Source organism: Hypanus sabinus, chromosome 15 (genome assembly GCF_030144855.1).
Source record: "Hypanus sabinus isolate sHypSab1 chromosome 15, sHypSab1.hap1, whole genome shotgun sequence".
Taxonomy (NCBI): Eukaryota; Metazoa; Chordata; class Chondrichthyes; order Myliobatiformes; family Dasyatidae; genus Hypanus; species Hypanus sabinus.
The window spans coordinates 27512031-27534461 of NC_082720.1; the positions used below are offsets into that span (position 1 = coordinate 27512031).

Genomic DNA, 22431 nt, shown 5'->3' on the forward strand with positions numbered 1-22431 from the left:
GTTTCCGGGGAACCTTCATTGACATGGTGGTTCCCATGGTCTACTTCTTTGTGGTTATAAGTACATGAAGTGGCAAACAATATGTAGCAGCAGCCTTCCCTCAGTATAATAGGCCCACATTTGAATAGCCTGAGGACTGATGGAATTGTGCAGTACCTTTACCTTGTTACATGACCCTACTGAACTTTGTTGCAACTCTATGGGAGCCAAAATGTAAGTAATCCAGAATAAATCACATTTGCAATTGCTTGCAGATAGAATTGCTCACTCTGACCTTTTACTTATTCTTACCTGACTATAACTTCACCACAGGTCCTTCCTCTTTCCCTTTCTCCCGTGATCCACTCTCCTCTTCTATCAGGTTCTTTTGTCTCTAGATCTTTCCCACCCACCTGGCTTCATTTGTCACCTTCCAGCCATTCCTCCTTTCCCTCCCCTCACCTTTTTATTCTGGCATCCTCCCCCTTCCTTCTCAGTTCCGAGGAAGGGTCTCAGCCTGAAATGTCAACTGTTTGTTCATTTTTCCATAGATGCTGCCTGCCCTGCTGAGTTCCTCCACCATTCTGTGCATGTTACTCTCTTGTGTTTATGAATTGCCAGGCAGTGCTGTTCATTTCTAGTCAGAATGCATGCTACCTCATTCAAAACATTTCCAGCATCTGCTGAACGTTTATGACCTTCAATTATCGTAGTGCAACCACCGATCTAAGTTCAATCCTGAACTTGGTGCTTTCAATGGAGTTTGTACATTGCCCCTGTGTCTGCATGGGTTCCTCCAAATGACAGCTGCAATGTTACTTGGCCATTACTTTGTTTCCAGTGTGTGCATAAGTGGTTGACTCTAATAATCAGAATCAGTATCAAAATTAATAGCAGGATTATTATTCCTGAGCAGCACACTGAAAATACTGAAGGAGCTCAGGTTAGGCAGCATCTATTTATTTCATTTATTTGAAATTAATAAATAGTCAAAGTTTTAGACTGAGAACCTCCTTCAAGACTGGAAGGGAAGAGGTAGGATGCTAGAATAAAAAGGTGGGGGGAGGAGAAGGAGGACTAGCTAGAAGGTGATAAGAGAAGCCAAATGGGTAGGGAAGATAAAGGCCTTGAGAAGAAGGAATCTGATAGGACAGGAGCGGGAACCAGGGGAGAAAGTGAAGAAGAAGGGACATGGGGGGGGGGGGGGTGATAGGGAGGTGTGAAGAAGAGGTAGGAGTTGGGAAGAGAAGAAGAGGGAAGGAGGGAAATATTACTAGAAGGAGAAATCGATGTTTATGCCATCACACTGGAAGCTACCTAGATGGAATATGAGGAATCGCTCCATCACCCTCATTGTGGCAAAAGAGGAGGCCATGGACCAACATGTCAGAACAGGAATGGGGATAAGAATTAAAATGGATGGCCACTAGGAAATTCCACTTTTAGTGGATGGAGCCAAAGTGCTAGTCAAAAGCGGTCCAGGTACAATAGATGATCCCAACAGATTTGCAGGTGAAGTTTTGCCTCACCTGGAAGGACTATTTGGGGCCCTAATAGAAGAGGTGAATGAAAAGTGCAACTAATGTGTCACTTGCAGGGATATGTGTTAGGAGGGAGGGAGACTAGTGGTGAAGAACAAATGGACAAGAGGATCAAGGAGTGAGTGAACCCTGCAGAAATAGGAGAGTGAGACAGAGTTAGATATGTGTTTGATGATAGGATCCTGTTGAAGAGAGCTGAAGTTGCGGAGAATGATGTCTAGGATGCAGAGGCTCATGGGGTGGAAGGTGAGGGCAAGAGGAACCCTATCCCAGTTAAGATGGCCTGAAGGTGGGGTGAGTATGGATGTCCGGGAAATGGAGGAGATACGGGTGAAGAGAAACCTTATTCGTTGAAGAAGGAATGGAAACCCCATTCTCTGATATCCTGGAAAGGAAAACCTCATCCTGGGAACAGATGTGGCAGAGATGAAGGAATTGTGAAAAGCGAATAGCATTTTTACAGGAGACATGGTGGAGGAGGTATAGTCAAGATATGTTAAGGAATAGTTAGGTTTATAAATGATGTTGGTAGACAGTTTGTCTCCAGAAAAAAGAGAAATTGAGAAAGGGGAGAGAGGTGTCAGAAATGGACAAAGTGAATTTCATGGCAGGCTGCAAGTTGGAGGCAAAGTTGATGAAATTGACAAGCTTAGCATGGATGCATGAAGCAGCACCAATGCAGTCATCAACGTTGCATAGGAAGAGTTGTGGAGCATTACCAGAGAAGTCTTGGAACGTGGACTGTTCTACATAGCCAAAAAAATGACAGACATAGCTGGGGTTCCCATATGAATTCCCTTGGCTTATTATCACTGATGTATGTTACGAAATTCGTTGTTTTGCAGCAGCAGTACAACGCAAAAATTTAAAATTACTATAAGCTTCAAAATAAATAAGTATTGCAAAAATAATTAAACAGAGTTCATAGATTTTTGGAGTTCTCAGATATCTGATGCTGGAGGAAATTAAGCTGTTTCAGAATAATTAAATGGGGCCAGTCAGGATCCTTTACTTCCTTCCCAGTAGTGATAAGGAGAAGAGAGCATGTCTCAGATGGTGGAGTATTCATTATGATAGATGCTACCTCCTTGAGTCATTACCCTTTGAAGGTGTCCTTAATGGTAGGGAGGCTGGTAGGCATAACAGAGCTTGCTATGTCTACAACCCTCGGCAGCTTCTTTGATCCTGTGCTTTGGAGCTTCCATACCATAATTTGATGCAACCAGTCAGAATACTCTCCGCTGTACATCTATAGAAATTTGCAAAAGTCTTTGTTGACATACCAAATCTCTTCAAATTCCTTATGAAGTAGAGCTGCCTGTGTGCACTCTTCATGATTAGTTTAATTGTTGGGCTCAGAATGGAACTGCGAGATGACAGCCGGGAACTTGAAGCTGCTCACCCTTTCCACCGACGACCTCTGCTTGAGGACTCATCTGTGTTCTCCTGACGTCCTTGTCCTGAAGTCCTCAATCGTTTCCGTGGTCATGCTGATGCTGACTGCAAGATCATTGCTGCAACGTTACTCAACCGCTCAGCCACCCAGCTGGCGGCAACTTGGGGAGAGTGAAGTAGGTTAGGGTAGAACTTGTGTGAAAAATTGCACTTGCTAGTTAACATGGACTCAGTGATCAAAAGGGCTTGTTTCTGTGTTGTATTTCTCAGACTTGGTGAATCACATTTGAAGCTCTCTGACAAGAACTGGAGCTGCCGGCTCCAGGGATCAGCAGTCATTTGACATCCACAATAAAACACGGAGTCCTAAAATGAGATGCCATTTCAAGAACTTCTTGGCTCATGATGCAATATTTTACAAGGCTGTTCCAAAACTCACTGGACTCTGTTCACACACTTCCCAAAGTGCTGGAATTGGCAAAGCAACACTTTCTGCTGCTCCTACAGAGGAACTTGATTCGTACAGTCCCTCAAGCCTTGAGAAAGAAGTTCCTTACTCCTGCAGCTTAGTGAACAATTGTGCCTGAAAGTTTGTGTGTGTGTGTGTGTGTGTGTGTGTGCGTTTATTAATTTTTTGTACCATGGACATTCCTTGCTAAGCCAGTATTTATTGATCATCCAGAAGTGCTCTTGAGAAGGTGGACCACTCCAGCCCTTGTGGTGAAGGCACTCTGACAATACGGTTCCTGAAACTAGGCCCAGCTGCAATAATGGAATGACGATATATCTTCAAATCTATATGACATGGAAAATGGAATGGAGACTGCTGTTGATAACGCTTGGTGGAACAGGTCACAGATTTGGGAAATGCTTTGCAAGTAACTAGGAGGAATATGTCTTTAAGGGCTTGCTCCTTTCATCCATCTGTGACAAAGTGGTAACAACTGCAGTACATCGTGAGTGCACCTTTAGAGACCCTCAGAGGTCATGATTTAAGGATCCCATTGTGTAAAAATCACACTGATGTTATTGCACATATTTTTGCAGCCAGTTTTAGCATATATTTGGATGGATCCAATATGATGCTATAAGTGCAAAAAGTAACAGTGAAACTCAATTTCTAGGAAAGAGCATTAGAAGAGATCAGAAAATCTCCATTCTTAGAAAAATAAAGAACAATGGGCCAGATTTTTGAGATGATTGATGTACTATCAGTACTATTGCTATGGGCCTTTCGTTAGTCCAAATGGACTGTGAGAGGCAACGTGATCTCAAACAGCTGACAGAGGCCTTTTCCTCCCATGTCCCAAAAGCATGCAAGTTGCTAGCCAATCAACATTTATACATTCCCCCAATTTTGGGAGCAAGTTGTTGAATGTGGGTGGAGGGGGGAATAATTCTTGGGAACATGTAAAGAATAAAATTGAATGGGATTAATGTAGGGTTAGTTCGAGTGCATGCTGGATGTCTGTGGGGACTTGATGGGCTGAGAAACCTGTTCTGTGCAATATGAATCTATCCATAATTGAAATAAAGAATACAATCTTACTGGAACTGGTCTCTTTCATACAAGTTGGAAGTCTCATTCAGTTGAATAATTCTCTGCACCGGCTTGACTGTGGTAATGCTGATAGCCCATACATCAAGTTTCCTGGCTCAGTAAGTTACTATTAACATGGTGAGTTCAGGGACAGAGTGAGACGTCAGACACCTGTGTACCTTATCTCCACTGTTTTCCAGGCGTTTTCACTTCATTCTGTATTTTTCTATCAAATCATTGATTAGCCATCAATGCAATCAAGCCCAATGTTACAATGGAGCTTTGGTCTCAGATTCAAATCACGAATTAACTTTAACATTATTGCAGTTATTTCTTAATTAGAAAGTGCAAAGCAACACATCATATAATCAGCTTTATTTATGTAGACTAAAATTCTTTGTCTAACAAGCCGTGTAGCTAATCTGACACCATGGGGACTCTCCAGACCATTTGAAGTAATATCCACTGAAAAGTGAAAGCACATGGTATCTAAAGATGTAATGACATATTAACGCAAGAAAGTGCAAACATTTCTCGAGTAATATGTGGTAATATTACCAGCATCATTCAATTCCATTTCATCAATAGTGAAATGTCTGGAGAGTTAATTCCTCAGCTGGAACCACACAGAGTCTAGTATTTACACAAACATTCTATGGAGATGTATGGAGATGTTGGAAGTTAATTTCACACAACTTATTCCATATAAACTAAGAAAATATGTGCATTTTATTTAAATGATGCAACAAGCTGCCAAAAAAAAAACAGAATTGTTGACAAATGCTTTTATTTACCGACAGAGTCAAAAGGAGCTATCATGATGAAAGTTTGACCTTTTCCACATGGTTGAGTTTTTCTTTCAGCTCCTTGCGGTGTTCTTCAATGAACAGAAAACTCTCTTTGCTAGTCATGTTTTCATTTCAGCCTCATGATCAATGTCAGATAGTCCTGGCCTTAATATTTCCACATGTACAACACTGGCACTCAGATGTAAAGGTCTAATTGTATTAGTAAGAGCAGCTTTTCTTCATTTCATTATGCGAACCACAGCTACTTTGCATGCTAACTAGTTTGGACAGTGAATTTAGAACTAATTACAAGAGTCACAAGTTTCAAGTAAGATTGGTGGAACAGGAAAAGGAAGAAAAATAATTTATTTTTGTTTCAAGTAATATATTTAAAAGGAGTCAATATCTGTCACAAAAAAATTCCTAAAACATAACGAGACTCATATTGAAGTAAGGAAGCCTGTTATGATCTTAAAAATGATTGTTAGAGGAAAATATTTGCATACTAGCAGATCTTTTCAACATTTCTCCTGCTTTGTTGTCATAGCTTTTCTGCTTAAACAGAATATCCAGTAAAGCCCTGGGACTTCTGAAGACCAAGGGTGTTCACCACCCCCACAGGGACTGAAGTGGCCACATATGGAATACGGAACTAACCATTTAGCAAGAGGAATGGGATATTATCGTTCCAAGTTTGTTATGTACGATCTGCGATATCATATGACAAATAATGCAAAGTGAAAAGAACAACCAAATAAGACTTCAGCCAAAACTCATTTGGCGTCCAGCACCATATTTGGCACTTTGTGATTGTTGTAAATGTGAAGAAAAAGACAGATCTTTTAAATTAATTCTACACCAGGGTTTCTACTCACAATAAATGTAGAAAAGTTAAATAAAGCCGGCATGTTTTTTTTGGGATTGCTCTTATTTTTTTACTTTTTATATAAACTAAATCCAAGGTCTTTAATACAAACCCCAATGGAGTTAACTGGGAAACTTCCACTGGCAAAAGACCAGTAATACAGACTAGTTTGCCACAAATTTCTTCTCTTAAAATGCTGGTATTGCCAACTGAAAGGAGTAATTTTAACTTCTGTTTTGTATCTGACGAACCCTCTTCTTGCTCCGTTCATACTAGCGAATTAAACCTTTTCTTGGTGATGGAAACTCATTCCCATTTAACACCAGAATAGAAGTTATAGGGCATATGTTTAGGATAAGAGGGGAAGGATTTAATAGGAACACAATAGGCATCTTTGTAGCATGGAGGATAGTATGTGTATGAAACAAGCTGTCAGAGGAAGTGGTTGAAGCAGGTACAATAACAAAGGCAGGCACATGAATAGGAAAGATTTAGATGAACACCAGTCAAGTGCAGGCAAATGGGATCAACTTAGCTGGGCAACTTGGTCAGTATGGGCAAACTGTATGACTCTGTCTCTCTATAACAACACAATCTTCTTTCTAAGTAGTCCATTAGGATCAAGAATAACTTGATTTCACTCTTGTTTTGGAGGTCATGAGGTGACTTGTGAAATCAATGTGGGAACTCTATACTCTTACACGGATGAGGAAGAGCTTCCTTGATGATGAGGGAAAGTAGGCAGCTTGTGAGGTGAAGACTCCTTCTGCAGCTTATGCAGTCTTCTGTGTGCTGATGATGCATAGACCCCAATACTGCTTCTCCACTTTGTGCAATTTAGGTCAAAGGTTTCAAGGAATCGGTGGAGTTGTTGCATTTCTTCAAGCCAGCTATGAGCACTTCTGTCAGTTATTCCCTCTGTCCACCAAGTAATGCTTCGCCATGACAGAACTTTAAATATAGCTTTTGTTTCAGGAGTCTGGTGTTGGGCATGTGAATGATATGACCTACCTGACATAGCTATCAGAGTGTAACTAGAGCTTTGGTACTGGAAACAATGGTCTGGACGGACCTCATCATTCTTTTGGTGAATTTGGAGGATTTTGCAGAGATGGTAGCACATTTGATGTTAGCTTTCCAGTGTCTTAGGGTTCTTTTGTAGGTTGTTCAGATCTCAGAAGCATATCAAAGAGCTGAACTGGGAGACTATGTCCCTTTATCTAGGTTTAAGGTCTTGATTTTCTTTTTTTTTATTGTTTTTTATGCATTTTCTACAACACTACAAATAAGAAAAAACCCAAACCAAAATAAAAAAATTAATACAGTTGAAAAATAAACATACATTAATAATGAAATACAAAAAAGATAATTGAGAAAGCACTCAAATTGAAGTAGATCTTGATTTTCAAATGCACTTCTTTTCAATTGACTAAAAGCTGTGCATTACATTATAGTGAATGTTATCAATGAGTCTATTTTTGAATCATTGATCAAAGTACACTAAATTTTGTAATAGCAGATTCATATGTGAAAAAGCTAAGAAGCCCAAGCTTTATTTTCTAACAATTAGAAGAATGAGAGGTAATCCTACAGAAATATAAAACATTCTTACAGAGGTAAAGCATGACGTCTCATGGCAAAGTGTTCATGGTCGTGGGTCAGAGTCTTAGAATGAGGGGATATCTGTGCAACAATGTATTGAGAAGGAAAAAGTCTTCATCTTTGCAATTCTCTACCCAAAAGGGTTTTGGAGGCTCAGTTGCTGAGTCAAGACAGTAATCAATATTTTTATAATATTAAGAGAATCAACAGACATCATATTAGAACATTGGCAGAGATAAAAGTTCAGCTATGACCTTTTTAAGTGGCTAAACCCATGTTGTGTACCAAATGGCTGACTCTTGTTTTCTTTCTTCTGTTCTTTTATGAATATAATCTATGATATCAGCTGCAATAATAACTGGTGACAAAAAGAATGTATTAAATATTCTATACTTACAAAATTTTGTAAACTTAGAATACTGAGATGAGAATAAAATGAATATTTACTGGATATCATAACTCAATATGGGAATGATACTTGTAAACACAAGGAATTCTGCAGATGGTGGAAATCCAGAGCAACACACAGAAAGTGCTGGAGGATCTCAGCAGGTCAGGCAGCATCTATGGAAATGAATAAACAGTCGATGTTTCAGCCTAAAACCCCTCATTGGGACTGCAAAGGAAGGGGGAAAGATGCCAGAATAAAAAGGTGGGAGGAAGTAAAAGAAATCGTTCTAGCGGGTCTGGGTGAGCACATGGTTGAAGAGTCAGACAACAGTAGAGAACACAAAAGGGGCTAGTGAGAGAGGGTTTCACTGCACTCTCGTCAAAGGGAAGTTTTAAACCTCTTCAGCATAGGCATCCCTCGAAGAGACCACAGTGGAGCAGCAAATCATAAACACAAGAGATTCTGCAGATGTTGGAAGTCCAGAGTAACACATACAAAATGCTGGAGGAACTCGTCAGGTCAGACAGCATCTATGGAGAGTAATAAACAGTTGTGTCTACTATCAATAAGTTGAAAAGATTTAGGGCACTTATTTAAAGAAAATCAGACCGTATTTTGAATTAAGCTGTTGAATATTTTCACCTTTCAATAAATCAGTTAGCTTATATTAACGGATTGAGTTCTGAAGAAACGGGATTGGTTTAGATGGGCATATTTGTCAGCATAGGTGCCTTGGGCCAAAGGGTCTGCTTTAATGCTGCATGGCTCTAAATGGAAGGCACTTGTACAGGTAAAACTACACCAGTGTGAATCTTGTTAGCATCTGCTGACCCTCTGATCTCTGTCATGGAAGATGTTGATGAAGTTGAACTCTTGCAAGGTGTCAGGAGCCATCGGTGTACCTGGAAGGGCTCTGAAAACCTGTGCCAGCCAACTGGTGCAAGTGTTCAAAGACATCTTCAATCTCTCACTGCTGCGGTTGGAGTTTTCACTTGCTTCAAAAGGGCGACAGTCATACCAGTGCCCATGAAGAGCAGGGACAGTTGTCTCAATGACTATTGCTGAGATAAAGTGTGTTGAGAGGTTGGTCATGGTTAGAATAAACTCTTAGCTAAGCAAGGACCTGGACCCACTGCAGTTTGCCTATAGACACCATTGATCTACAGTGGTTGCAATCCCATTGGCTCGCCACTCAGCCTAGGATCATCAGGACAATAGTAATACCTATGCCAGGCTGCTGTTTATGTGTTCAGCATTCAACATATTCATACTCTTGGTTCTAGTCAACGAGTTCCAAAACCTGGACCACTGTACCTCCCTCTGCAACTGGATCCTTGACACCCTTACTGAGAGACTGGTCTGTGAGGACCGGTAATAACATCTCCTCCTCACTGACAATCAGTACCGACACACCTCAAAGATGTGTGCTTAGCACGCTGCTCTACTCTCTCTACACCCATGATTGTGTGGCTAGGCCCAGCTCAAACACCGTCTATAAATCTGCCAACTATTGTTGGCAGAAGTTCAAACGCTGACAAGGAGATGAGATAGAGCAGCTGGATGAGAGATGTCACAACAATAACCTTGCACCAATCAGTGAGGAATTGATTGTGGACTTCAAGAACTAGAAGTTGAGGGATCACAAATCAGTGCTCAATGAGGGATCAGAAATGGAAAGGGTAAACAGTTACAAGTTGCTGGGTGTCAAGGTCTCAGAGGATCTATCCTGGGCCTGACATATTGATGCAACTACAAAGAAGTTCTCGAGAGCAGCTATATTTTATTAGGAAAATTGGTATGTCATCAAAGACACCTACAAATTTCTATAGACGTACCATGGAGAGCATTCTAACTGCATCGCTGTCTGGTATGGAGGTGCCACCGCAGAAAAACTGCAGAAAGTTGTGAACTCAGCCAGCTCCATCATGGGAACTAGCCTCCCCAGCACATAGGACACCTTTGAAAGGCGATGCCTCAAAAAGGCAGCATCCGTCGTTAAGGACCCATATCATCCAGGCCATGCCCTCCACTTAGAGAAGATTCAGGAACCTGACGACACATACTCAATGTTTCAGTAACAGCCTGTTTCCCTCTGCCATCAGATTTCTGAATGGACATGAACGCATAAGCATTACCTCAGTACTTTTCCTCACTTTTTGCACTATTTCTTTAATTTTTAAAAAATACAGTATATACTTATTGTAACATATAATTTTTATTATTATATTTTGCAATATTCTACTGAAAAACAACTAATTTCATGACCTTGAATATGCCAATGACTCTAACCTCATTCTGATTTTACAGTTCACATAAATAGTGCACTCAATCAATTTCAGATATAAAGCATAACGTGATAATATAGGGCATTATTTTCTTAGTTTCATTGTATTTTATCTAAATCCATAAAGAGTGTGTACAAGCACCCTTTCGTTGTAAACTGGCATGCATTAAAGTGGTAATGCAAGAGAATTCATTTTTTTCCTATTCCAGACCTTATGGGACAATATTCTGACATGCATTGTACAGAATGTGTCACGCTTGTTAGAATTGGAAATCCTATACCTTATGTGTATCAAATGTGCAGGTTATTCAATATTGTGCAAACCTGCTCTCAGCTGGCTGGAAATGAGTGGTTTAGGGATGAGCATTATGTGTGCCTGTTGGAATATTGTGCCATCAGAACTGGAGGAATAAAGTAATATCTTCATTTATGGGCTGCCAAGGAGACATCTAACAGTAGGTTTTGTGTAAATAAAACAGGCCATTTTTTGCACCCTGAAGGTAAGTCTACTCCAAACTCAAAGCCGACGTTGTTTGGGAATAGAAACACACATTTGAAATTATAAAGTTGGTATTAACTGAGCAATGTAGATCTATTGATATCACAGCCCATTTCTAGTTCCCAGCTGGAATTAGCATCGTTATTTTTTGTTTTTCCTTATTCTAAAAACTGTCAGTAATTAGATGTGAGTGGAAAGTGGGTCAGGAGAAATGTTTGTTTTCTATGTTACATATTGGTTGAGTTTCTGCAGTGTATTTTGTTCACACAGTGATACATCATTACTGTTAACAATGTTGTAACTGTTTGAGTGGTCTTGAATCAGGCTGCTTGTAGATGTTGGTCATAGAGAGGTTAAGTGCACACAGTAGGGATATCTCAGACCTCTGCTGCCTTGTTTAAATGTTGAGTTGAGATGGGAAAATGTCAAACTACATTCTAATAGATCTGCCACACACAATTTACAGTCACTTAGTACTTGTCTTCTTTCATATGTCTGTTCTTACCTAGAGTGTAACTCTAGATAGAGACTCCAGATAGGTGACACTCGTCAGTTAAAAACCAAGTTTGTTCCATCTTAGAGGCTGTCAAATAATTGTTGAATGAAGGAGCTGCTTTGAATCAATGCCTGCATTATAAAAAACAATTCTAGCAATTCTCTGTTAGTTGGTGTGTTTCCTGAGAAGCTTCATCTGACCTCTGAAAAATAATGGGAAGATTTGCATTTGCACAGTGATTTTTTATATCCTTTTTCAGGGAAATTGGCTATTTTTGAAGTGCAATTTAGGACGTATGAGTTACTTACATACAACTAGTTCCCACAAAGGGTAAATAACAACAGCTGCTTAAAATCTGAAATACATGCCCTCCCTAGGTTACTAATGCTTGACTTATGGACATTCCACACATAAGAAAGTGAATTTGGACAACCAACTGGATGGACAGAAATGGATTTGCTGGCTGCTGCGGGGCTGCAAGCATCTCCTGCCAGATGGGAATGGGGCATTTCCACATGATTTCTCTCCACAGCCACTCCAGAACCACAATAATCAGGGACTGGGTCAAATCGAGCAGAGCTGGAAGCACTGGGTGTGCATTAACTCACTCACCCACTGAGTCAGTGCGGCTGGCTGACAACTGTTCTTCCCGTGCCTGCTCGCTGTCATGTTACAGCTGTTCCTGTTATTTCTTTTCCATACATTGTTATTATTTCCAACTTAAGAAAAGTTCAGGTTGCAAGTGCTTCTCAGAAACAAAACCTTTACGTTAATGAAAGCTCATTGACTTGGAATATTAAATATGCTTCTCCCTCCACTCATGGGGCTTAATTGGCTGAGTATAGCATTTCCTATAGACTGCTACATAATGACCAAATAATGTAATAGTGTTTTTTTCCCTTTTCTGGTTTATGCAATATATTTCCTTGCTTTCCACTTTATACTTCCTCTAGAATATTCACTTGAATATTTTCAGCACCCATCACAGTCAAAGCAGGGATTCTTTGCACAACCCTTTCGATGCAGTGCCAGGAATACAATAGTAAACCAGAGATAGGGAATTGGTGAAGCAAGTTCTTAATATTTCTTTTAGAATAAATTAGAAATATTTGCTTCAGAAGTTTAAAAGTATCTCATTAAGATATTTATGCAAAGACCTTTAGTGGGGTTCAGTTATCTAATCAAGATCATATAAACATGTGTTTAGAACTTAGGGAGATTGTTTTGATAATTACAAAAGAAATGCTATTTCATATAAGGAAGGTTAGTTAATAAAGAAACAGCACACGTAAACCCTGATATCTAAGAAAGAGATGGTATTTCTCTTTTTACCACATCTTTACTGCATTTACACATGTTTAGGGTAATCTGATCTGAGATTAAATAAAAATCTTCGTAAACAGCTTCCCAAGCTTAAAATTTATTGTGTCTTTTTTAATATGCGACCAGATGGGAAATGTCATTACGTGGTATTTGCATTAACATTTTCTGAGTTCCAGCTGCGTCAAAAGAAGTTTACATGGGAAATAAAACAGAAAATGCTTGAACCACGCATCATATTAAGAGAACTGTGATGAGAAAAGCTCAGTAGACATATTCAGAAAAGTTTCAACATGAAGCATTGATTTTTTTTTAATCTCCCTACAGATGCTGCCTGATCTGTGGCAAGTAGCGCTAGAATATGTTTTCATAGTAAATTATCTTGCTTTAGAAAAATCAATCGCCACTGATCCTGCAAATACTAAGCGGGCAGTGTTTGAAGATTTTTATTTAATCTCAGATCAGATTGCCTTAAGTATGTGTAAATGCAGTACAGATGTGTAAAGAAAGAAGTACCATCTCTTTCTAAGATACTGTGTCAGGGTTCATGTGGACTGTGAGGTTTTTATGGATGATTGACAAAGCAGGAACACAGACATTTTCTTCCACTTAAAATGTGTGAAATTCATGGCTTCTCAATCAATACCTGAACTAGCTAGTGAGAAAACTTAATAGATAGTTTATTTTCTCACTTCATATCATCTGAGAATTTCCCAAGGAGCAGCTAAATATCAGCTGTAAAAGAGAATTTTAATGCTGTGACTCAATGTGAAAAGATCTAAATGTATTTCTCTCCATTTGAGAAAGCAAGCAGCAAATTGATTCCAATGCATGTTACAATGTTTGCCAGCTGAACTGTTCATTGATCATTCATCAGATTGGACATGCATTTCAAGCAGCAAATCTTCAACTGTTACATAAATGTTGTGAAGTCTTAAATCCCTCTTACATTTTTAACAGATCATATCAGGTTTAACAGCTTTCAACACCAAAATCAACAAGTATTGAAGTTTTAGACTGCATGACACCATTCAAGCATAATATCCAATAGCCCTGATACTGAATCTGCACTACAGCACATATTGTGGTATTTAACTCACTCTGATGCCCATTTATTCTCTCTTACCATTGATGAATATCACTAAGGTGTGAGTTTTGTTCTCTGAGGGATATCAACATCGAGTTCTACTTAATCAAGACATTAAGAAGTCAGGGTTGCACAGATGTATGTACAAACACTTGCAAGCACTCTCTTGGCTTTGGGCACCTTTGAGCTGTAAAATGATGTATGGCATATGCATTAACTGAGTATATTTCCAGATGACCTCGTTGTTGCTCCTTTTCATGTTTTGTGGTGCATTGGGCGGCATTTTTTTGCCATTTTCTTAGCAGTTGCTCATTTCTTACAAGGCCAAATTTCTAGTTCAACCCAGGATGGATGGAAAGTGTGCAAGGGGCCAGCCGGATTCGAACCCAGGACTATTTGCCTCGAAGTCCAGTGCTGATGCCAGCACACCACCGGCCAGCAAGATACCCCCTTGGTAAGAATGTTATTTTTTTGCTGGAATTTTGCAGAATAAATTGATCATATAGCTGAGGATTGCACAATGTTATTTTGAAGCTTAATGCTTCATCCAATGGTCTTCCTTACTTCAAGCAGCTGAACATGAGTTCAGCAGTTAGAAAGAGCCCAATTTACAGTGCTAATTAAAATCATCATCAATTCATTACAGGATGATTGTTGAATGATTATATCAAGCTGTTGCTTGATTCTACAAATATTTCATAATTGTTCCAAATCACAAGTGTCCACAGGGAATCTAGTGGAAGGACTGAAGGAAACTTTACTGATTTCATGCAGTAGAAATTTATCCTTGGTCTTTTAGTGAAACATGCCAGATGGCTATTCATTGTACAGCTTCTGAAATGCAGGGATTGGAGATAAATTTTGCAATGACATTCTGGATGACATTTTGTGTGCCAAACTTCCCACGGGGACATTCAGTTACTGTACGTAGAGGCAGAGTGACTTTAAAAGAAACAAGCGGAGGCAGCTGGCACATTTAGTGCACCACAGTTCCCAATGAGACATTGGATTGTGCATTATTAAGTACTTGGCAAGATCCAATAAAATGAAGTTAGGTTTAAGTGGAGTAGCCAGTGTGGGAATGGGCCACTGTAAGAGTAGGGATTTGAGGCTTTGGCTCATCGAGGCTTCAGAGAAGCAGAGGCTGCAGGGGGATTTTTTTTGTTATTTACCCTTTTCTTTCTCATTGCACCATTAGTGCAGTGGGAATGCCAGGCAGGATACTGGAATTCCCTCTTGTGGGATGTGGGAAGGCTTAGAGACCTCCATTATTGATGATGACTAAACCTACAAGGTCCATCCAGCTACAGTTTCTAGCCAATCAAATTAAGGAGTTGGAGCTGGAGCTAGACAAACTCAAGATCATTCGGGGGCCTGATGAGGTTGATAGACAGGACATACAGGGAGGTAGTTACAGGCGTGGTGCAGGATACCAGTAACTGGGTGACTGGTAGGAGGGGGAAAGGCAGCCAGTGCAGAGTACCCCTGTGGGAATTCCACTCAAGAAAAAGAACACCACTTCAGATACTGTTGGGAGGATGACCCAGCACAGGAAAGCCGCAGCAGCTGGGCCTCTGGTGCTGTGTCTGGCTTGTGGCTCAGAAGGGAAGGAGGGAGAAGAGATGAGTTGTAGTCTTGGCGGATTCGTTGGTTAGGGGAACTGAAAGGATGTTCTGTGGACAAGAATGAGATTCCCGAATATGCTGCCTCCCAGGTGCAAGGGTCAGGGACATCTTGGATCGAGTCCACAACATTCTTAAGTGGGATGGTGAGCAGCCAGAGGTCATGGTCCATGTAGGTAACAATGAGATGGGTAGGAGGGGTGAAGAGGTCCTGCCAAATGCATTCAGGGATTTAGGCGCTAAGTTAAAGGGCAGGACCTCCAAGGTTGTGATCTCAGGATTGCTACCCGTGCCACATGCAAGTGAGGCCAGAAGTAGGAAGATCGTACAGTTTAACACACAGATAAACTGTGTGTGCAGGAGGGAGGGAGGGTTTCAGATTTTTGGATCATCAGACTCTCTTCTAGGGAAGGTAAGACTTTATAGAAGTGATGGTTTGCATCTGAACTGGAGGGGGACTAATATCCTAGTGGGAAGGTTTGCTAGTGCTGCAAACCTAGAGCTGGAGGGTAATGGAAACCAAAGCGCCAGAACAGTGCCAGAGTGGTTGTGGAGACAGATGCTGTTAAGTCTGCTTGCAAAGTCAGGAGTCAAAAGTTTGAGAATGGTAGGACCAATGTTCTGATCTGCATGTATTTCATTGCAAGAAATCTTGTAGGAAAGGCAGATGAGCTTAGGGCATGGATCTGCACATGGAATTATGACATTATAACCATTAGTGAGACTTGGTTGCAGGAGGGGCAGGACTGGCAGCTCGATGTTCCGGGGTTTCATTGTTTTAGGCATGTTAGAGCAGGAGGGATTAAAGGTGGCGTTACTAGTCAAGGAAAATGTCATGGCACTGCACAGTCATGACAGACTGGAGAGCTTGTCTAATGAGGCTTTAAGAGTAGAACTGAGGAATAAGAAAAGTATGACCACGTTAACAGGGTGATATTATAGACCACCCAGATTTCCAAGCGATTTAAAGGAAAAAATTTCCAGAGCGATTGCAGACTGTTGCAAGAAACATAAGGTTGTGATAGTAAGTGATTTTAACTTCCAACATATTGACTGCGATTCCCATACTGTAAAAGGGCTGGATGGGGAAGAGTTTGTCAAATGTGTTCAGAAATGTTTCCTTAATCAATACATAAAATTCCAAGCTAGAGATATAAGATATTCTATTAGGGAATGAGACAGAAAAGGTGACAGAAGTTTTTGTAGGGATACCCCTTTGCATCAAGATCATAATTCATTTGTATTAAGCTATTTTTGCAAAAGAATTGGTGCACCCTTAGGTTGAGATGTAAATAGGAGAAAGGCCAATTTTGATAGCATCAGAAAGGACATGGCAAGTGTGGATTGGGATATGTATATTCTTGCAAAGGTGTAACTAGTAAGTGGGAGGCCTTCAAAAGTGAGATTTTGAGAGTTCAGAGTTGTATATTCCTGTCAGAATAAAGGGCAAGGATAACAAGTCTAGGGAACCTTGGTTTTTAAGAGATATCGAGGTCCTGGTTAAGAAAAAGAAGGAGGTGCACAGCAGGAATAGGCAGGCAGGAACAAATAAGGTACTTGAGGATTATAAGAAATGCAAGATAATATTTAAGAAGGAAATCAGGAGGGCTAAAAGAAGACATAAGGTTGTTCTAGCAGACAAGGTGAAGAAATATCCTAGGGCTTTTACTGATAAATTAAGAGCAAAAGGATTGCAATGAACAAAATGGGTCCGCTGAATGATCAGAGTGATGATCTATGTGCGGAGCTGAAAGAGATTTGGAGATGTTAAATAGATTTTTTGCATTGTTTTTATTAGGGAGACAGACACAGAGTAGAAAGATGTGAGGATCTTTAGCAACCAGCTCATGGTTCATTCTCTGTCTTGAGGCAAATTAAGGTGGATAAATGCCCAGTTGTTCCCTTGGACCCTGCGAGAAACTAGTTCAGAGATTTCAGGGGCCCTAACAGAGATATTTAAAACATCCTTACCCATGGGTGAGGTGCCAGAGGATTGGCGGATAGGTAATGTTATTCCACTTTTTTAAGAAAGGCTTTAAGAATAAGTCAGGATATTATAAGCCAGTGAGCCTGTTACCAGTAGTGGGAGAGTTATTAGACAGTGTTTTAAGTGACTGGATATGTAAGTATTTGGATAGACAGGGACTGATTGGGGATAGTCAATATTGCTTTGTGCATGGTAGGTCAACCAAACTTGTAGAATTTTCTGACATGTTTCCAGTAAAGTTGATGAAGGCAGGGCAGTGGATGTTGTCTACGTGGACTTTAACAAGACTTTTGACAAGAACTCTCATGGCAGTTTATTCAAAAAGGTTCAGTCACTTGGCATTCAAGATGAGGTAGTAAATTGGATTAGACTTTGGCTTTGTGGGTGAATCCAGAGAGTGGGAGTAGATGGTTGCCTCTCTGAATGGAGGCCTGTGAGTGGTGTGCCACAGGGATTGGTGCTGGTCCATTGTTGTTTGTCATTTATATCAATGATCTGCATGATAATGTGGTTAACTAGATCAGCAAATGTGTGGGTGACACCAAGATTGGGGGTGTGGTGGACAGCGAAGAAGACTATAATAGTTTGCAGTGGGACATGGACCAGCTGGAAAAATGGGCAGAAAAATGGCAGATAGTATTAAATGCCAACAATCGTGAGATGTTGCACTCCGTAGGACCAAACAGGGTAGGTCTTACACAGTGAACGGTAGGACACTGAGGAGTGTGGTAGAACAAAGGGATCTAAGACTACAAAACCATAATTCCTTGAAAGTGACTTGACAGGTAGATAGAGCCATAAATGTAGCTTTTGGTACATTGGCCTTCATAAATCAAAGTATTGAGTACAGGATTTAAAATTGTATAAGATGTTGGCGAGGCCTAATTTTGAGTATCATGTACATAAATGGTCACCCACAGGAAAGATGTAAATAAGATTGAAAGAGTGCAGAGAAAATTTACAAGGATGTTGCCAGAACTTGAAGACCTGAATTATAAGGAAAAGTTGAACAGGTAAGGACTTAATTACATAGAACACAGAAGATTGAGAGGAGATTTGACAAGGTATACAAAACTATGTGGAGTATAGATGCAAACAAGCTTTTACCACAGAGGCTGGGTGCGACTACAACTAGATGTCATGGGATAAGGGTGAAAGGTGGAGTGTTTAAGGGGAGCATGAAGAGAAATTTTTGTCACCCAGAGGGTGGTGAGTTTGTGGAATGAGCTGCCAGTGCAAGTGATAGATGCAGGGTTGATATCGACATTTAAGAGGAATTTGGATAGGTACATGGACAGGAGGGGTATGGAGGGCTATGGTCCAGCTGCAGGTCAATGAGACTAGGCAGATTAATGTTGTGGCGTAGACTAGATGGGTGAAGGACATGTTTTTGTTCAGTGGTGTTCCGTGACTATGACTCTTTATGAAGTGGTGATTAGCTTGCTATATTTTGAAGTGCTAATTCCCTCAGTATCTAATCTCTTTGTTCAGGTTACCCCACACCTCTTCATCTGATGCATAATTCAGCTTCAGCTACCCATGTCTGTAGTAATTTTTGTAATTTGAGTCAAGCGGGAAGAGTTAAGAAACTGAAAGGGTATACAGACCCTGATAGGAGTTAAATACAGGCCTTTGAAGAGCAGCCAGGATGTGGGGTATAAATTACAGCAGGAGATAGAAAAAGCACATAAAAAGCCCATAGTCATGGGGGATTTGAAATTGCTGATAGACTGGGAAAATCAGATTGATCTAGATCCCAAGAGAAGGTATTTGTCGAATGCCTACAAGATAGCTTTCCAGAGCAACTTGTGGTCAAACCCACTAAGGAAAGGGCAATTCTAAATTGGGTGTCGTATAATGAACCAGATTTGAATAGGAGCTTATGGTAAAGGAAGCCTTAGGAGGCAATGATCATAATATGATATCATTCACCCTGCAAGTTTGAGAGGGAGAAGTATCATTGGAAGTATCATTATTTTAGTTGAATAAAGGTAACTACAGTGAGAGAGGGTCTAGCCAAAGTCAATTGGAACATGGCTCTAGCAGGGATGATAGTAGAGCAGCAATAACTGGAGTTTCCAGGAGCAACTTGGAAGACACAAGATTGGTTTATCCTAATGAAGAAGAACCATTTTACAGGGAGGATGATTAAACTGTGGCTGACAAGAACCTGCACCATCCATCAAGAACCATCAAGTTCTCTTTTCACCACTTCCATCGGAGAGAAGGTATGGAAGCCTTAGGTTAAGAAACAGTTATTACTCAACAACCATCAGGCTCTTGAATCAGCAGGGATTAGTATACTCACAACTCTGACCTGATTTTACAACCTATAGCCTTACCTTCAAGGACTCTTTGAAACTCATGTTCTCAGTATTTTGTTGACATTTATTTGCACAATTTGTCTTTTATTTTTCAGTCTTTGTTTATGCATAGTTTTTCATAAATTCTATTGAATATCTTTACTTCCCTGCAGATGCATACAAAAATATGAATCTCACATCGTATATTCTATCATATACATACGTACTTCGACAAATAAGTTTTAGTTTATTTTGGCATTGTCTTTGCTATGAGAAGACAAAGAGAGCATAACATCAAAATAGAGGGGATTATAGTATAGCAAAAACTAATGGGAAGCTGGAGGATTGGGAAGCTTTTGAAAACCAACAGAAAGCAACTAAAAAAGCCGTAAAGGGAACAAAGATGAAATATGATGGTAAGCTAGCTGATAAAATAAAACAGGATACCAAAAAAATTTCACATGCATAAAGAGTGGATATCGGATCACTGGAAAATGATGGTAGAAAGGTAGTAATGGGCCAAGGAAATGGTGGATGAACTGAATATGCATTCTGTGCCGTTTTTCACTGTGGGAAAAAAATCAACAGTATGCCGGAAAGTTGAAGTTGTCAGGGGGCACAAGTGGGTGTAATTGCAGTTTCTAAAGAGAAGATGTTTGGGAACCTGAAAGTCCTGGTGGTGGATAAGTTTTCTGAAAAAGGTAGCTGAAGAGATTGTGGAGACAAACAGAAGAAAAAATCCGAGCAACACACACAAAATTTTGGAGGAACTCAGCAGGCCAGGCTGCATCCATGGAACAAAGTAGTCGATGTTTTGGGACAAAATCCTCTGGCAGGATTGTGGAGGCATTTATAATGATTTTTCAAGAATCACTAAATTCTTAAATGGTTCCATGGGACTGGAAAATCACAAATGTCTCTCCTCTCTTAAGAATGGAAAGATGCAAAAGCGAGGGAACTATTGACTTATTAGCGACTTCAGTGGTTGGCAAGATGCTAGAATCTATGAGTAAGGGTGATGTTTCAGGGTATTTAGAAGCAGATGATAAAATATGCTGAAGTCAGAATGGTTTCCTTAAGGGGAAATTTTGCCTAACAAATTTTTGGAGTTTTTGGGGGAATAACAGGATGGACAGTGAAAGGAGAGTCAGTGGATGCTGCTTACTTGGATTTTCAGAAGGTCTTGAACATAGTGCTGCAGAACAAGATAAGAATCCAGGGTATTTAGGAAAGATACTAGTGTGGACAAATTAGCTCATTGGCAGAAGGCAATTAATGTGAATAAAGGGTTCTTTTCTGATTAGCTAATGGTTTTGTCGGGGTTCAGTGTTAGGTCTGCTACTTTTCATATTATATGTTAATGATCTAGATGACAGAATTGATGGCTTTATGGCCAAGTTTTCAGATGATGCAAAAATATGTGGAAGGGCAGGTAGTATACATTAAGCAAGCAGGGAGTTTGTGGAAGGACTTGAATAGATTCAGTGAATAGGTAAAGAAATGGCAGATGGAATACAGTGTAGAGAAATGTCCTACACATTGACAGAAGGAATAAAGGCAAAGACTATTTTCTAAGTGGTGGGATAATTCAGAAATCAGAAGTTCAAAGGGACTTGGGAGTCTTAGTGCAGGAATCTCTCAAGATTCACTTGCAAGTTGAGTTGGTAGTAAGGAAGGTAAATGTAAGCATTCATTTCAAGAGGGACTAGAATATGAAAGAAAGGATGTAACGGTGGAGCTGTATAAGGCATTGGTCTTGAAGTATTGTGAGCATTTTTGGGCTCCTTGTTTTAGAGAAGATGTACTGGCATTGGAGATGGTCAGGAGGAGTTTCTTGACAATGAATCTGGGAATGAAAGGGTTAATGTATGAGGAGTGTTTGGTGGCTCTGGGCCTCACTGGAGTTCAGAAGAATGAGGGGGGGGGGGGAGCTCACAGAAACCTATTAAATATTGAAAGGTATAGATAGAGTGGAGTTGGAGAGGGTGTTTCCAACAGTGGAGGATTTTAGGACCAGAGGACCTCAGATAGAGGGAAGTCTGTTCAGAACAAAGTGGAGGAGGAATTTCTTCAGCCAGAGATCAGTGAGTCTGGGGAATTCATAGACATTCTGGAGACCAAGTCATTGGGTATTTTTAAAGCAGAAGTTGGCAGGTGTTTAAATTGTAAGAGCATCGATGGTTACCGGGAGAAGGGAAAAGAATGACGTTCAGAGGGAAAGTAAAGCACCATCATTGAACAGATTTTATGGTCTGAATGATTAATTCTGCTACTGTATCTTGTGGTCTTATGGTCTAATTTCTCTATTGATGATAGTAATCCATTTATTCAACTTAAGGGAGGTGCATTTTTTAAGCTGTGACTCTTTTGAGAAATACCGTGGGCTCATTAACAGAAGAAAATATACTTAGATTAATATACCAAAGAACCTAACACCAGTTACCAGTAAATGCTTGCAGTCTTCTTATATAATTCATCTTACTGGAGGAAATGGGACTTCTGCCACACACTCCAACCGTTTTGGGTGGCCATGTAGACCTGAGACAGTGTGGCATCTTTTCTGGTTTCCCATTGGATCATCCTTGCCGTAATAGGGATCCTTTCAATTTGCAATTGGGAGAATATGTCAAGAGGAATGCCCTCTGTTGTAAATTTTGCAGATGTTTCATTTAAGGGTGAACAAGACCATCTATCAGCATTTCCATGATTAGTTGTCCACTTGATCTTGTAAC

At 40.1% G+C, this 22431-nt stretch overlaps 1 long non-coding RNA gene across 2 annotated transcripts in view; it reads left to right on the forward strand.

Annotated features, from left to right (window-relative positions):
• Positions 1-22431, forward strand: part of LOC132405139 (uncharacterized) — a 40164-nt gene that overhangs the window by 13771 nt on the left and 3962 nt on the right. The window contains exons 2-3 of one of the 2 annotated variants that reach the window (XR_009515775.1): positions 14124-14241; positions 18317-18409. This is a non-coding gene — a long non-coding RNA (uncharacterized LOC132405139). Of the gene's footprint in view, positions 1-14123; positions 14242-18316; positions 18410-22431 lie in introns of those variants that run through there. The other variant, XR_009515774.1, reaches the window with a different exon arrangement.